Here is a 14,996-nt window from a genome sequence, read left to right on the forward strand (position 1 = left end):
GAAAAACATACTTAGATTTTACAAGTTTTGCAAACACTTTATTATTTCCAATACCATAAAACAATTTGCAATGTATATTAAAGATCAGTGGGATGGTTGTGGGGGGTTTTGTTTTTGTTGTGCTTTCGTAGAATCATTTTGGCCCAACTGGTCAAAATCTGAGGATCTTTAAGAGTTGTTTCAACCACTCCTGGGCATCTATCCAGAGAAAACCATGACTCGCAAAGACACATGTACTCCGATGTTCATTACAGCACTATTTACAATAGCCAAGACATGGAAACAACCTAAATGTCCATCGACAGAGGAGTGGATCAAGAAGATGTGGTACATATACACAATGGAATATTACTCAGACATTAAAAGGAACGAAATAACGGCATTTGCAGCAACATGGATAGACCTAGAAATTATCATGCTAAGTGAAGTCAGCCATACAATGAGACACCAACATCCAATGCCTTCACTGACGTGTGGAATCTGAAAAAAGGACAGACTGAACTTCTTTGCAGAACAGATGCTGACTCACAGACATTGAAAAACTTAAGGTCTCTAGAGGAGACAGTTTTGGGGGGTGGGGGGATGTGCCTGTGCTGTGGGCTGGAAATCCTGTGAAATTAGATTGTTATGATCATTATACAACTACAGATGTGATAAATTTATTTGAGTAATAAAAAAAAGAGTTGTTTCAATTAGAAGGCTTTTTAGATATCTGCATTAAATCTTGTAAGATTGATTTTAATCTTAACAGGAAGTCTTTTTTTTTTAGAATTAATTAACTTGAGCTTACATTATCCAGTAGAATTTAAAATCTGGCAGAACATGAACACCAGTCCTAAGGTCAGAAATTTAATTATAGGAGTTCCTGTTGTGGCGCAGCGGTTAACAAATCCGACTAGGAACCATGAGGTTTCGGGTTTTATCCCTGGCCTTGCTCAGTGGGTTAACGATCCGTCGTTGCCATGAGCTGTGGTGTAGGTCGCAGATGCGGCTCGGATCCCGCGTTGTTGTGGCTCTGGCGTAGGCCGGAGGCCACAGCTCCGATTCGACCCCAAGCCTGGGAACCTCCATATGCCATGAGAGTGGCCCAAGAAATGGCAAAAAGACAAAAAAAAAAAAAAAAGATTTAATTATAAAATATCCGGCACCTAGGAGATACTCCATGAATACTTGTAGAAGGAATGAATGGGATGGAGGAGTACCTCCCAGCTAATCAAAGGCAATACAATTCTGAATTGCAGCCAAGAGATGCTATATAAGAAAATACCTGTGGAGTTCCCATTGTGACTCAGCAGTAAACGAACCTGACTAGGATCCCTGGCCTTGCTCAGTGGGTTAAGGATCTGGTGTTGCTGTGGCTGTGGTTGAAGCTCCAATTCAACCCTTAGCCTGGGAACTTTCATATGCTGCAGGTGCGTGCCTAAAAAGACACACATACACGCACACACACAAAAAGCTTTCTGTGACAATAGCGCTCTCGCAAACATGGTGTACGTCCCTAAAACCTGCAGAACTTTCTGTAAGAAGTTTGGCAAGTACCAACCCCACAAAGTGACAAAGTACAAGAAGGGCAAGAACTCTCTGTATGCCCAGGGAAAGTGGCATTATGACAGGAAGCAGAATGGCTACAGCGGGCAGACTAAGCCAATTTTCCGGAAGAAGGCTAAACCTGCAAAGAAGATTGTGTTGGGACTTGAATGCGTTGTCCGAATGCAGATCTAAGAGAATGCTGGCTATTAAGAGATGCAAGCATTTTGAGCTGGGAGGAGGTAAGAAGAGAAAGGGCCAAGTGATCTGGTTCTGAGCTTCATACTTTTATTACGAAGACAATAAATTTTTGAAATTGTTAAAAAAAAAAAACCCTGAGAATATTCATATTCACATTTCACGGTCAGCCACAAGTGACATCAACCCCCACAGACAGTGTAAACAGCAGACATGATTCCATTAAAGCTATTCACGCTGTTTATGGTAGGGTTTACAGGACGTTTAGTACAGAGCTAAAAGACTAGCTGCCCTCCAGACTGGAATGCAGAGTTCCCACTGTAGCTCAGTGGTTAAGACCCTGACATAGTGTCATGAAGATTCCGTTTTCATCCTTGGTCTTGCGCAGTGGGTTATGAATCCAGTGTTGCCACAAGGTATGGCATAGGCCAGCAGCTGTAGCTCCGATTCAACCCCTAGTCTGGGGAACTTCCATATGCTGTGGGTGTGGCCAAATAAATAAATGAAATGAAATATAAACTCACCATTTTAACAATTTTTAAGAGTAGAGTCCAGTAGCATTAAGTGCATTCACACTGCTGTGCAACCATCCATCTCCAGAATATTTCTCATCCACTGAAACCCTTTCCCTATTGAACACTAACTCCCCATTCTCTTTCCCCCTCAGACTCTGGTAACTAACAACCATTCTACTTTCTGTCTCTGAATTTGACAACTCTAGGTACCTTGTTATGCCATATACATTTTACCACAATAAAAAGAAATAGGGGAGGAGTTCCCAGCGTGACTCAGCAGAAACGAATTCGACTAGGAACCATGAGGTTGCAGGTTCCATTCCTGGCCTTGCTCACTGGGTTACAGATCCAGCATTGCTGTGAGCTGCAGTGTAGGTCACAGACGTAGCTGGGATCCTGCGCTGCTGTGGCTGTGGTGTAGGCCGGCAGCTGTAGTTCCAGCTTGACCCCCTAGCCTGGGAACCTCCATATGCCGTGGGTGTGGCCCTAAAAAGCAAAAAAATTTAAAAAAATTAAAAATCAGAAGTACTGATACATGAGAAGGCATCAAAAACATGGTCAGTGACCTTTAGTCAGTGCTTCTCTCTTCCCCCAGGACCCTGAACCCTGCTTACCTCCAAGCCTGAGTAAACTTGCAAAAGAATGGAACATATCTTCCTTAGCAGCTTTTTCTCCCTTCCTTTTCCTGGGAGTTCTGGCTGTGGCCCAGTGAGTTAAGGATCTGACATTGCCGCAGCTGTGAAAAAAAAGAGAGAAAATGAGAAAACTCTTATTCTGTTTAATTTTGAGATGCTTGCCAATTTCTGAGATAGAAGCATTTTTCCATTTTAACTAAAGTATCTTCTTATCTAAACAAAACAAAGCAAAACAAAAAACAACCCAAAAACTCATTATGCCAATGAAAGATGTCAGGCACAAAAGACTGGGTATTATATGATTCCATTACATGAAATGTGCAAAAGAATAAATCTATAGACACAGAAAGTGGTTGCCTGAGGCTGGAGGTGGGAATGAGGGCTGACTGCAAACAGGTATAAGGGGTCTTTTTTATTTTTTATTTTATTTTATTTTTTTTGTTTTTGTTTTTGTTTTTTCTAGGGCTGCACCCGCAGCATATGGAGGTTCCCAGGCTAGGGGTCGAATCAGAGCTGTAGCTGCTGGCCTAAACTAGAGCCATAGCAATGCCAGATCTGAGCCACATCTTCGACCTACAGAGCTCACGGCAATGCCGGATCCTTAACCCACTGAGTGAGGCCTGCAACCTCATGGTTCCTAATCAGATTCCTTAACCACTGAGCTATAATGGGAACTCCTAAGGGGTCTTTTTAGATGATGGACTGTGATCATGTTTGCACAACTCAGAACATGTACTAAAAATCACTGAATTATACATGTAACCGTAGATGAATTATATAGCTAAATTATAACTCAATAAAGCTGTTCAAAAAAACACATCCTTGGGGGTGTGGGATGGAAATCCTATAAAATTGGATTGTGATGATCATTGTACAATGATAAATGTAATAAATTCATTGGGTAATAAAAACACACACACACACACACAAAAACACATTCTTGGAGTTCTCTTGTAGTGTAGCAGGTTAAGGATCCAGTGTTGTCACTGCTGTGGCTCAGGTCGCTGCTGTGGCCAGGGTTCCATCCCTGGCCAGAGAATTTCCACATGCTCCGGTGCAGATGAAAAAGACAACAACAACAAACCACATCCTAGAAAAGAAGAATAAAGCAAATGGACAAAAAGGCTTATCTAGAAGTTAAGATGGTAAAAATCTACTCCAGGTAACTACAAAGACAAAATGAAAATATTAATTGACAAACCAGAAAACAGTAAAATTTAGGAGCTATTAAAAATTTAGAAAAATGTATTTTACAAAAGGAAGAAAACAAAATAGAAATTCTAAATATGTCAAAAGATAAAGTGAGGCTTATTAAAATTTTTGAGTTTGAGCAAAAATCGATTCAAACCAGGCAGCATCCAATCCAGCAGATAGAGAGGAGCTCTGAAGAGCTACACAAAGTGAAGGACTTTTTAAAAAACTGAAGTAGGAGTTCCCATTGTGGTTCAGTGGTTAACGAATCCCACTAGGAACCATGAGGTTTCGGGTTCGTTCCCTGGCCTTGCTCAGTGGGTTAAGGATCCAGCGTTGCCGTGAGCTGTGGTGTAGGTCACAGACGTGGCTGAGATCTGGTGTTGCTGTGGCTGTGGTGTAGGCGAGCAGCTACAGCTCCGATTACACCCCTAGCCTGGGAACCTCCATATGCCACAGGAGTGGCCCTAGAAAAGGCAAAAAGACAAAAAAAAAATTAAAACAATAAAAACCGAAGTATAATTTTCTTACAATATTATGATTTGATATGAATTGATTTTTTTTCCTTGGGTTTTATTTTTTAGTTTTTTTTTTTTTTTTTTTTTTTTTTTTTTTTTTTTTTTGCCACACCTGCATCTTATGGAAGCTCATGGTTTAGGGATCAAACCAGTGCTATAGCAGTGACCTGCGCTGCTGCAGTGATAATAACACCAGGTCCTTAACCAACTGCTCCACAATGGAACTCTGTGATATGATATTTTTATACATTACAAAATGATCACTAGGAATTCCAATCATGGTTCAGCAGAAACAAATCTGACTAGTATCCATGAGGACACAGGTTCGATCCCTGGCCTTGCTCAGTGGGTTAAGGACCCAGACTTGTCGTGAGCTGTGTTGTAGGTCACAGACGTGGCTCTGATCTGGTGTTGCTGTGACTGTGGCGTAGGCTAGTGGCTGCAGCTCCAGTTCCACCCCTAACCTGGGAATTTCCATATGCCTTTGGTGTAACTCTAAAAGAACAAAGAAAAAAAAAATCACCAAAGTCTAGTTTTACCATCAGTCAATGTACAAAGTTATTACAATATTATTGACCCATTCTATACACTACATCCCTGAGACTTATAAGTGGAAGTTTGTACTTCTTAATCTCCTTCACTTGTTTCTCTCATTCCCCCATCCTTTCCCTTGGCAAACACCAGTTTATTCTCTGTATCTGGGAGCCTATTTCTGCCTTGTTAAATTTGTTTGTTGATTTTGTTTTTTAGATTCCAAATATAAGTGAAATCATACAGTATTTGTCTTTCTCTGTTTCACTTATTTCACTTTGCATAATATCCTCTAGGTCCATCCATGTTATTACAAATGGCACAATTACATGGTGTAGTTCACAGACACGGCTCAGATCCCCAGTTGCTGTGGCTGTGGCGTGGGCCGATGGCTACAGCTCCGATTAGACCTCTAGCCTGGGAACCTCCATATGCTGCAGGTGTGGCCCTAGAAAAGGCAAAAAGCCAAAAAAAAAAAAAAAAAAAAAAAAAAAAGAATCTGACTGGGGAGTTCCTGTCGTGGCTCAGTGGTTAACGAATCTGACTAGGAGCCATGAGGTCGAGGGTTCGCTCCCTGGCCTCACTCAGTGGGTTAAGGATCTGGTGTTGCAGTGAGCTGTGGTGTAGGTCGCAGACATGGCTTGGATCTGGTGTTGCTGTGACTGTGGTATAGGTAGGCAGCTGTAGCTCCGACTGGACTGTTAGCCTGGGAGCCTCCATATGCTGCGAGTGTGGCCCTAAGAAAGCAAAAAACCCAAATCTGATTGGTATTATGTGGTTTAGCATAAGAAACTCCATTTGGGGCCTGTTGTCTTGGTTTTCTTTCTTTCTTTTTTTTTTTTTATGGCTACACCTGCAGCATATGGAAGTTCCTGGTCTGGGAACCTATGCCACTGAAGTTGCAGAAATGCTGGATACTCTAACCCACTTTGCTGGGCCACAGATTGAACCTACACTTCTGCAGAGGCCCATTGTATGTATTTTACCACAATTGAAAAAAACAAAACAAAAACAACCCCCTCCCCCCAAAAAAAACACCTAAGACACATTCTGAGGAAGCTAGAAGCTGAAGCTGTCAGACCAAGCACTCCTCCCAGAGCCTAGAGCCTTGCAGGGGGTTCTGAGCAGTGCACCGCTGTGCCTGTCTCACAGGTTGGTGGTGGAAATTTTTCCAACATATAAGGTGATCACCCCTCTCCCTCTTCACTCTGACACCCTGGACCTTCTCTAAGGCAAGAAGTAGTCCTTCCCTTGGGGGAGCCTCAGGGAAGGGATGACTCAGCAGAATCCAGTCTTTAGCTTTGAGTGGGAAAGAAGAGGTCCTCTGGGCATAAACACAAAAGGTTTGGGAAGGATGTGGTCAAATTCACACTCCCAGTCTCAAGGGCTTACTGTTGGGTTAGAACTTAAGGAATCCTGTACTTGGGGTGGAAAAAAGATAAGGCAGGGTGGGTAGAATTATTTGCTGAAAGATTGGTTATCTCCCAACTTTATTTGAAAGAGTACTTCAATGCAGCTTCTACTTAAAATATGCAGGGGAGGGAAACTGGGTTGGGTTTTTTGTTTTTGTTTTTGTTTTTGACTGCCGGGGCATGGGCATGCGGAAGTGAAACCGAAAACACAGCACTAAACCCAGATTGCCGGGTTTAGTGCAGTGCGGGGACTCGAACCCAGCCTGAACCCAGACTGGGACTTGAATCTGTGGTTTTAAAATTAGAATCACTCACTTGGTGTCTGGATTTACAGAGGCTCAGGTTCTTTGTGTCTTGGTGCTGAAGGAATTCAGCGAGAGACAAAGTGATAGGCAAGAAACAAACTTAGTAAGATAGGACCATTGTGAGAAATGCAAGCAGGCAGGATAAAAGGCTCTGCCCTGAGGACTAGGTGGGCTACATTTTTATAATCCGAGAAAGGTGGCGAGGGGTAAATGACCACCTTCTTCCTCATTCTGCAGATGTCAGGTTTACATCATTAGCTCCTCCTTCATATCTGGTAAAAGAGAATTTGACCCTATGAGGTCGAAGTAGGACTCTCATGGTGCTTATTCAAATCAGCAGAAGGGTGGTAACATATGCTAAAATATGTTGAATAATCTCAGGTTTCCATAAAGTAAGGGTCTCCTACTTTGGAATGTGATCCTTCCCTTAAATTCCTGTCCTTGGTCATAAGGATCATTATCTTGCTCATCTTGAATAAAGGTCCCATTTTATCTTTCCCTTAATGACCTGGGGAATATCTCACGCTTTTATTTATGGTTTTATGATTAAGCAGGCTTGCTACATTCCATGACATTCTCGTGGCTTTCTTGAGCAGTTATTAACAGGGGTCCCCTGCCGAGACCAGCTCAGCAGGTTGGGGCTAAAGAATGGGTGCTGTGAAACTTAAGGAAAAAAGTTAACATAAAACAAGACGCAGAGACATTTATCTTAAGTAAAGGTGGAAACCGGGGGACTCAAGTTCTCAGGGACCAAGAGCCCCGCCTCAAGAAACCACACTGCTTTTATGGTGCTCTTGAGGATGAGGCCAAGTGAGGAGGGGGTTGTAGGGGCAGAATATAGGTTTTTTTAAGTTATTTTAAAAGGCACATAGCCGGGGGAGTTCCCGTCATGGCTCAGTGGTTAACAAATCCGACTAGGAACCATGAGGTTTCAAGTTTGATCCCTGGCCTCGCTCAGTGGGTTGGGGCCTCACCCAGTGGGTTGGGGATCGGGCGTTGCTATGAGCTGTGGTGTAGGTCGCAGACGCAGCTTGGATCCCCCATTGCTGTGACTGTGGTGTAGGCTGGCAGCTACAGCTCCCATTAGACCCCTAGCCTGGGAACCTCTTCATGCTGCAGGAGCGGCCCTAGAAAAAAAAAGCAAAAAAACAAAAAACAAACAAACAAAAAAAGGCACATAGCTGGTGGCTGATTAAGCTTTTATTCTGACTTTAGGCATTTAACAATCATTAACATTGAGGAAGCTTGGCCTCAGCTATCTATGCATAGCATTCTAGAGAATCACCATTGCCTATCTGCAGCAACCTGGCGCCTAGGTTTGCACCTTGGTTCTCCTTGCCAACGCATATCCTGCTAATGACCCCTCATAAACCCTTCGGGGCCATGAGGCTCATCTTCCTCTTATACTTTAGAGGACATATCATGCTTGTGCAAACGAACGTGCCTATCTGTACAGGTCCGGTGTGCCTAGACCAACACATTATGTCCTCATTCAGCTGACCCTATGAATAACTTATGCCTTTAGGTCTTTGTTCTTAAGCTTAAGTCATTTACCAGCACTGTGACTATTCTTCAAGCAGGAAGATGGGGTAAAGTAAAGCAGGACAAGATGGAGTTTTCAGCATAGAAAATAGAAGCAAAGAGCCTACGAAAACATTGTAGAAACACGCCTTGCGATAGTCCCCCAAACTTCCCTAGATTTCCCTATCTATGGTCCCCTCTTGGGACTTCTACAATTAACTGCATAACTATCCTACTCTGTCCCTATCGGAATAACCCAAGCCATGGGCAGTGATAACACAGGGTCATTAACCCTCTGAGCCACCAGGGAACTCTGGGAACCTGGGTTTTGAGAGCAAAGGGAATGGGGAAGAGATGCCAGACAGATTTGGAGGTTCTAGAAAGAAAAGAGCCTAATGATCATCTCCAAGGTCTCAAGCCTTAGAAATGTCTCTGTGCAGTCAGCCTGGCACAGGAGTGAAAGGTAGACAGAAAAGATCCCAAAGAACCTGACAGAGTTTCCTGTAGCCCCAGGGAGGTTCAGGAGAGCAGCCAAGTCGCCCCCAGGCCCTGTAAAGGAGGCAGTTTTAGGTAAATGAGGACCAAACTCAAGAAATCCAGCAGTGAATGTTCCTGCTATGATAAAGGGGAAAGGAGTCTGACTAGCATCCATGAGGATGCAGGTTCAATCTCTGGTCTCACTCAGTGCGTCAGGGATCCTACATTGCCATGAGCTGTGGTGTAGGTCCCAGGTGTGGCTCGGATTCCATGTTGCTGTGGTTAGTGGTGTAGGCTGGTGTAGGCTGTGGTTAGTGGTGTAGCCTACACTCCTAGCCTGGGAACTTCCAAATGCTGCGGGTGCAGCCCTAAAAAGCAAAAAAAAAAAAGAAGTCCAGCAGTAAGGGACAACACAGCACACCCTACTCAAATCACATCTATGGACAAAGTGGGTATAAGCACATATGGGCAGATGCCAGCTTGGATGGAAGTTAGTGCTGGCCCAGCTCCCTCCCCACTGCATCTGCCCCAGAGAAGGGAGGAGGGGAGACAGAGCTGAGACTAAGTCCCCATTCCCCCATGGAATTTCTCCAAAGAAAAAGCAGGCTGACTCTAGGAAAACAAAGTTCTACTTCTTCTGTGATACATGGCTTCAGATATGGCACCTGCTGTAAAGGCCGTGAAGATTCTTCATACTGGTGCTCAGTCATAGCCCACTTTCTGCCACTTTAGACTCCACACCTGAACCTCCAGCAGCACCCACATGTTCTCACGCTTTCTCAGCACACCTGTGAAGAGTGTTTAAGTGGCCATATGCCTCCCACTAAGAGGTGAGTCTCTGTCCCTTCCTACTGAACCTGAGCTAGTGAAGCTTGAGGCCTCTTTTGTAACCCAGAGAATGTGGTGGAAGTGACACCCTGTGACTTCCAAACTAGGTCAGAACATACCATGCGGTTTCTGCCTGGTTGTCCAGGAACATGTCTTTTTTTTTTTTTTTTTTTTTGGCTTTCCCGAGGCCTGTGGAGTTCCTGGGCCAGAGATCAGATCTAAGCCATAGTTGCAACCTACACTGTAGCTGCGCCAATGCTGGATCCTTTAATCCACTGTGCCAGGCGGGGATGGAATCCATGTCCTCGTGCTGCAGAGAAAGCACTAATCCCATTGCACCACAGCGGGAACTCCTGAACAAACACTCTTGGAGCTCACAGCTACCAAGTTATAAATCCACCATCCAGAGGCCAGCAGCCACTCGGTGAGGAAGCACAGGGAGAGGCGTCCATTAGGTATCCAGCTGACAGCCCCAGGTCGCATCTTATAGCCAGTAGCAACTGCCAGGTTTGTGAGAGAAGATGCTTGCAAATGATTTCAGCTCCCAGGTGTGGGGTCACCTGCAGCCTGGAAATCTTTCAGCCCCCAATTATTGTGTCCCCACTGCACGCTTGTTGAATTCCTGACCTAGAGAATCTTCAAGCAGAATCAAACGAATGTTTTTGGCTACTAAGTTTTAAGGCAGTTTATTATGCAGTAGTAGTAACTGGAACATACTGTTCTTCTCCATTTTGAGAGGTCAAAGACCTATTCTTTCTTAAAAAGGCAGCAAAAGCACCCACCCGCATCAGCTCCAGGGGCATGATGGATCCATGGTCAGCCTGCTGTGACACTTGGTGACACATTGCTGCCACCCCCTTCCCTGAATAGCTGCACTTATTGGGGAGCCTGGCAGGTAGCAGGAAGTCAAAAAAAAAATCATTTGTTGAAAGAATCTTATTCCTCAACTTTATTTGAAATAATAATTCAATGCAGCCTCTCCTTGACATTTGCAGGGAAGGGAAGCTGGTTCTGGAGAGCAAATGAGGCCTACCTCTGTTTTTTTTTTTTTTTTTTTTTTTTTTTTTTGGCTGTGCTCGGGGCATTCATCAGTTCCCAGGCCAGGGATCAACAGTAGTGACCTGAGCCACAGTAGTGACAACACTGGATCCTTAACCATTAGGCCACTAGGGAATTCCTGGCCTACCTCTGAATGAACAGCCTGCTTTGAAAGGCTCCAGAGTGACTCAACTGTGCCTTCCTTTTAAAATTAATTTGCACGGAAGTTCCCATTGTGGTTCAGCAATAAAGATCCCGACTAGTATCCAGGAGGATGCAGGTTCCAACCCTGGCCTCACTCAGTGGGTTAAGGATCCGGCACTGCTGTGAGCTGTGATGTAGGTTGCAGACGTGGCTTTGATCTGGAATTGTGTGACTGTGGTGTAGGCCAGCGGCTGTAGCTCCAATTCAACTCCTAGCCTGGGAACTTCCATATGCCCCGGGCGCAGCTCTAAAAAGACAAAGAAAAAATAATAGTTTGTGGTAAGAGATAAGCTACAGTATTTAATTTGGTTTAACTCGCATTTTTTTGCTTGTTGTTGCAAGTTTTCAAAATAAAAGAGGGCTTGCCTTTTGAGACAACATGGGGCAGGTTGGGGGGAGTAAGCTTCTGTGAATGAGAAAGTTTGGATGGAGCCCTGAGTGGTTCCAAAGGCAGTTCAGAGTATGGTTCCTGCCAGAGACCATGGCAACTCCTCCCTCCTTCCACTTGCAGCCTCAATTAAGCTTCTCCCACATGCAGGAAAACACTTCTGAGTTACTTAGGAGCTGGATCACACTAAGGTCTACTGTAAAAGTAAATTTCATTAGCAGCTGTTACAGAGATTATGGTAAGAGTAAACTGATAGTTGAGTTTAATGCGACCAGGTCAATGGGCACAAACCGGGCAGAGCTGGTTGAGGAAGGGCCTGAGAGCACATAAGGTGAACTTTGTGTACACAACACAGTCATTATCAGGAAATAGAGACCATGTCAACAAGGATATGGCTGCAACTTTGGCTTTGCACCTGCGGGGGTGGGTGGTGTTCCAAACCAACAGCATTTATCCTGCAGTCAGAATTAGCAAGGTTTTTCTTTTCTTTTTTTGTTTTTTTTTTTAAAGGGCCACACCTTGGCATATGGAAGTTCCCTGGTTGGGGTCAAATTGGAGCTGGAGCCTACACCACAGTCACAATAAGACAGGATCTGAGCCACATCTGCAACCTACACCACAGCTCCTGGAAATGCCAGATCCTTAACTCACTGAGCAAGGCCAGGAATAAAAACTGCATCCTCATGGATACTAGTCGGGTTCTCAACCCACTTTGCCACAAAGAGAACTCCCAGAATTGACAAGCTTTTTGTTTTTTGTTTTTTTTTTGTTTTTTTGGTCTTTTTGCTATTTCTTGGGCCGCTCCTGCAGCATATCGAGGTTCCCAGGCTAGGGGTCGAATTGGAGCTGTAGCCACCGGCCTACACCAAAGACACAGCAACTCGGGATCCGAGCCACGTCTGCAACCTACACCACAGCTCATGGCAACGCCGGATCGTTAACCCACTGAGCAAGGGCAGGGATCAAACCCGCAACCTCGTGGTTCCTAGTCGGACTCGTTAACTACTGCGCCACGAAAGGAACTCCTTGACAAGCATTTTTAAAGGCAACTTGGTCCCGCAACTTGAAAACTCTGTCAGCTTCTCAGATTTCCCAATCTTCCTAGAAGTGAAACTGGGGGAAGGGGGAGGTTGGCCAAGGCTCAGCATCCCCCACCTCCCTCCCCCATGAGGCTGACTCAGCAGCACTAAAAAAAAAATTACAGCAGCAGGATTTGTATGGGTGTCCAGGTGTGAGCAGATGAAGTCTAAGAATAAATGCGACTCTTCAAGTTTTAAAAAAAACCCCAACAGAATCTCAGCACTACTCTCTGTCCTGAACCCACCTTCTTGTGGTTTCCTTGTTCTTAGTTACTATATAGAATATTTTTTCGCCACAAAAATGGAATCCTCTGTATATGAAAACACTGCCTGTTTTAAAAATAACTGACATGGGAGTTTCTTGGTAGCCTATTGTTTAAGGATCCAGCATTGTCACTGCTGTGACACAGGTGTGATCCTTGGCCCAGGAACTTCCATATGCCATGGGCACAGCCAAAAAAATTTTTTTTAATTTTTATATATATATTTTTTTAGGGCCATGGATGGGGCATATGGAAGTTCCCGGGCTAGGAGTTGAGTTGGAGCTGCAGCTGCCAGCCACAGTCACAGCTATGCCAGATCTGAGCTGTGTCTGTGACCTATGCCACAGCTCACAGCAGCGAGTAGCCATGGATCAAACCGGCAACCTCATGGATACTACTCAGGTTCATTTCTGCTGAGCCACAACGGGAACTCCTTTTTTTAATTTTTAAAATTATTTTTATATTTTTATTTCTTTGGCCACCCTGAGGCACATGGAGCTCCTGGGCCAGGGATCAGATTCAAGCCACAGTGGTGACCCATGCCACAGCTATGGCAACGCCAGATCCTTTAACATACCATGCAGGGCTGGGGATTGAACCTATGTCCTGGTTCTGGAGAGATGCCACCAGTTCCACTGCACCAGAGCTGGAACTCCAAATAAAGTTTTTTTTTAAATAAAAACAAAAATAGGAGTTCCCGTCGTGGTGCAGTGGTTAACGAATCCGACTAGGAACCATGAGGTTGCGGGTTCGGTCCCTGCCCTTGCTCAGTGGGTTAACGATCCGGCGTTGCCGTGAGCTGTGGTGTAGGTTGCAGACGTGGCTCGGATCCGGCGTTGCTGTGGCTCTGGCGTAGGCCAGTGGCTACAGCTCCGATTCGGCCCCTAGCCTGGGAACCTCCATATGCCGCGGGAGCAGCCCAAGAAATAGCAACAACAACAACAACAAAAGACAAAAGACAAAAAAAAAAAAAATTACACTGGGTTTGGGTGTACCCATCTATCCCCTTAGCTCATCCCCTACTCCCAGTGGCTTTAGTTCTTTCACCTTGAGATGCCTGGTTCTCTCTACCATTCCGTATCAAAACAAAAAAACGTCAAAGATCTCTATTTGTGCTTTAAATGAAATCCACTTACATTAATATAATAACTGTTCTAGTTTTTAAAAGACTCTGCATTTAAAAGACTCTTTCTGGAGTTCCCATCATGGCACAGCAGAAACGAATCTGAATAGGCACCATGGGGTTGCAGGTTGGATTCCTGGCCTTGATCAGTGGGTTAGGGATCTGGCGTTGTGATGAGCTGTGGTGTAGGTTGCTCGGATCCCACGTTGCTGTGGCTGAGGTGTAGGCTGGCAGCTGTAGCTCCGATTAGACACCTGGCCTGGGAACCTCCATATGCTGCAGGTGTGGCCCTAAAAATAAAATAAAATAAAATAAAATAAAATAAAATAAAATAAAATAAAATAAAATAAAATAAAATAAAATAAAATAAATAAAAGACTCTTTCTGCAAAATGAGAGGCTCTATTTCCTATGAAACTAATGTTGCTTCCATGGAAGGCAGACTGGAAGTGATGAGAGTGGGAGACTTGAGGCAGAGATCAAGAGGCCTTTCTTATTCTAAACTGTAAATGTTTAATTCTGGCCCTAAAGGAGAGCCAGCCAACCATCCAGACATTCCTTCAGCAAACAACTCTTCCTCACCAAGAAGGAAAAAGCATATTCACTCTCATCAACAGAATTTCATGGAGTTTCTGTTTTGGCTCAGCAGGGATTGACTTTGGTTCCAGCCTGTAAGGAAGGTCAGAAGGGTCCTGAGAGAGAGGCCTGAACAGCCAAATGGGCTGAGACCTGAGGCTCATGGTGGTCCTTACTGAGTAGTACAAACTGGACTATATAATTTCGTACAAATTTTCTGTATTTCAAGTTAGTCTTGCCTTACTGTGAATACTGACCAAAAGTTGGCCTTATAAAAATACAAAGGTTGAAAATGCATGCAGTGACCATTACCGCAGTGTGTTTGTAATACCAGAAGAAAATAAGTGTTCTTCTTTAGGGGACTGGTTAAGAAAATCATGGGATATCCAGAAAATATGATAGTCTGTGGTAATTACACATGATTTGAAAATAGATACTTGGAGTTCCCATCATGGCTCAGTGAGAATGAATCTGAATATGATCCATGAGGGAGTTCCTGTCATGGCGCAGTGGTTAACGAATCTGACTAGGAACCATGAGGTTGCGGGTTCGATCCCTGGCCTTGCTCAGTGGGTTAACGATCCGGCGTTGCCGTGAGCTGTGGTGTAGGTTGAAGATGTGGCTTGGATCCAGCGTTGCTGTGGCTGTGGTGCAGGCCAGCAGCTATA

General features: G+C 44.3%; 1 pseudogene; it reads left to right on the forward strand.

Annotated features, from left to right (window-relative positions):
- Positions 1-1,485: 1,485 nt before the first annotated feature.
- On the forward strand, positions 1,486-1,877 carry LOC100736701 (large ribosomal subunit protein eL42-like; annotated as a pseudogene).
- Positions 1,878-14,996: the final 13,119 nt, after the last annotated feature.

The sequence above is a fragment of the Sus scrofa genome, chromosome 13, assembly GCF_054392235.1.
Source record: "Sus scrofa isolate SSC_HxYL_T2T_F1_AM1 chromosome 13, Sscrofa_HxYL_maternal_Yorkshire_Landrace_v2.0, whole genome shotgun sequence".
NCBI lineage: Eukaryota > Metazoa > Chordata > Mammalia > Artiodactyla > Suidae > Sus > Sus scrofa.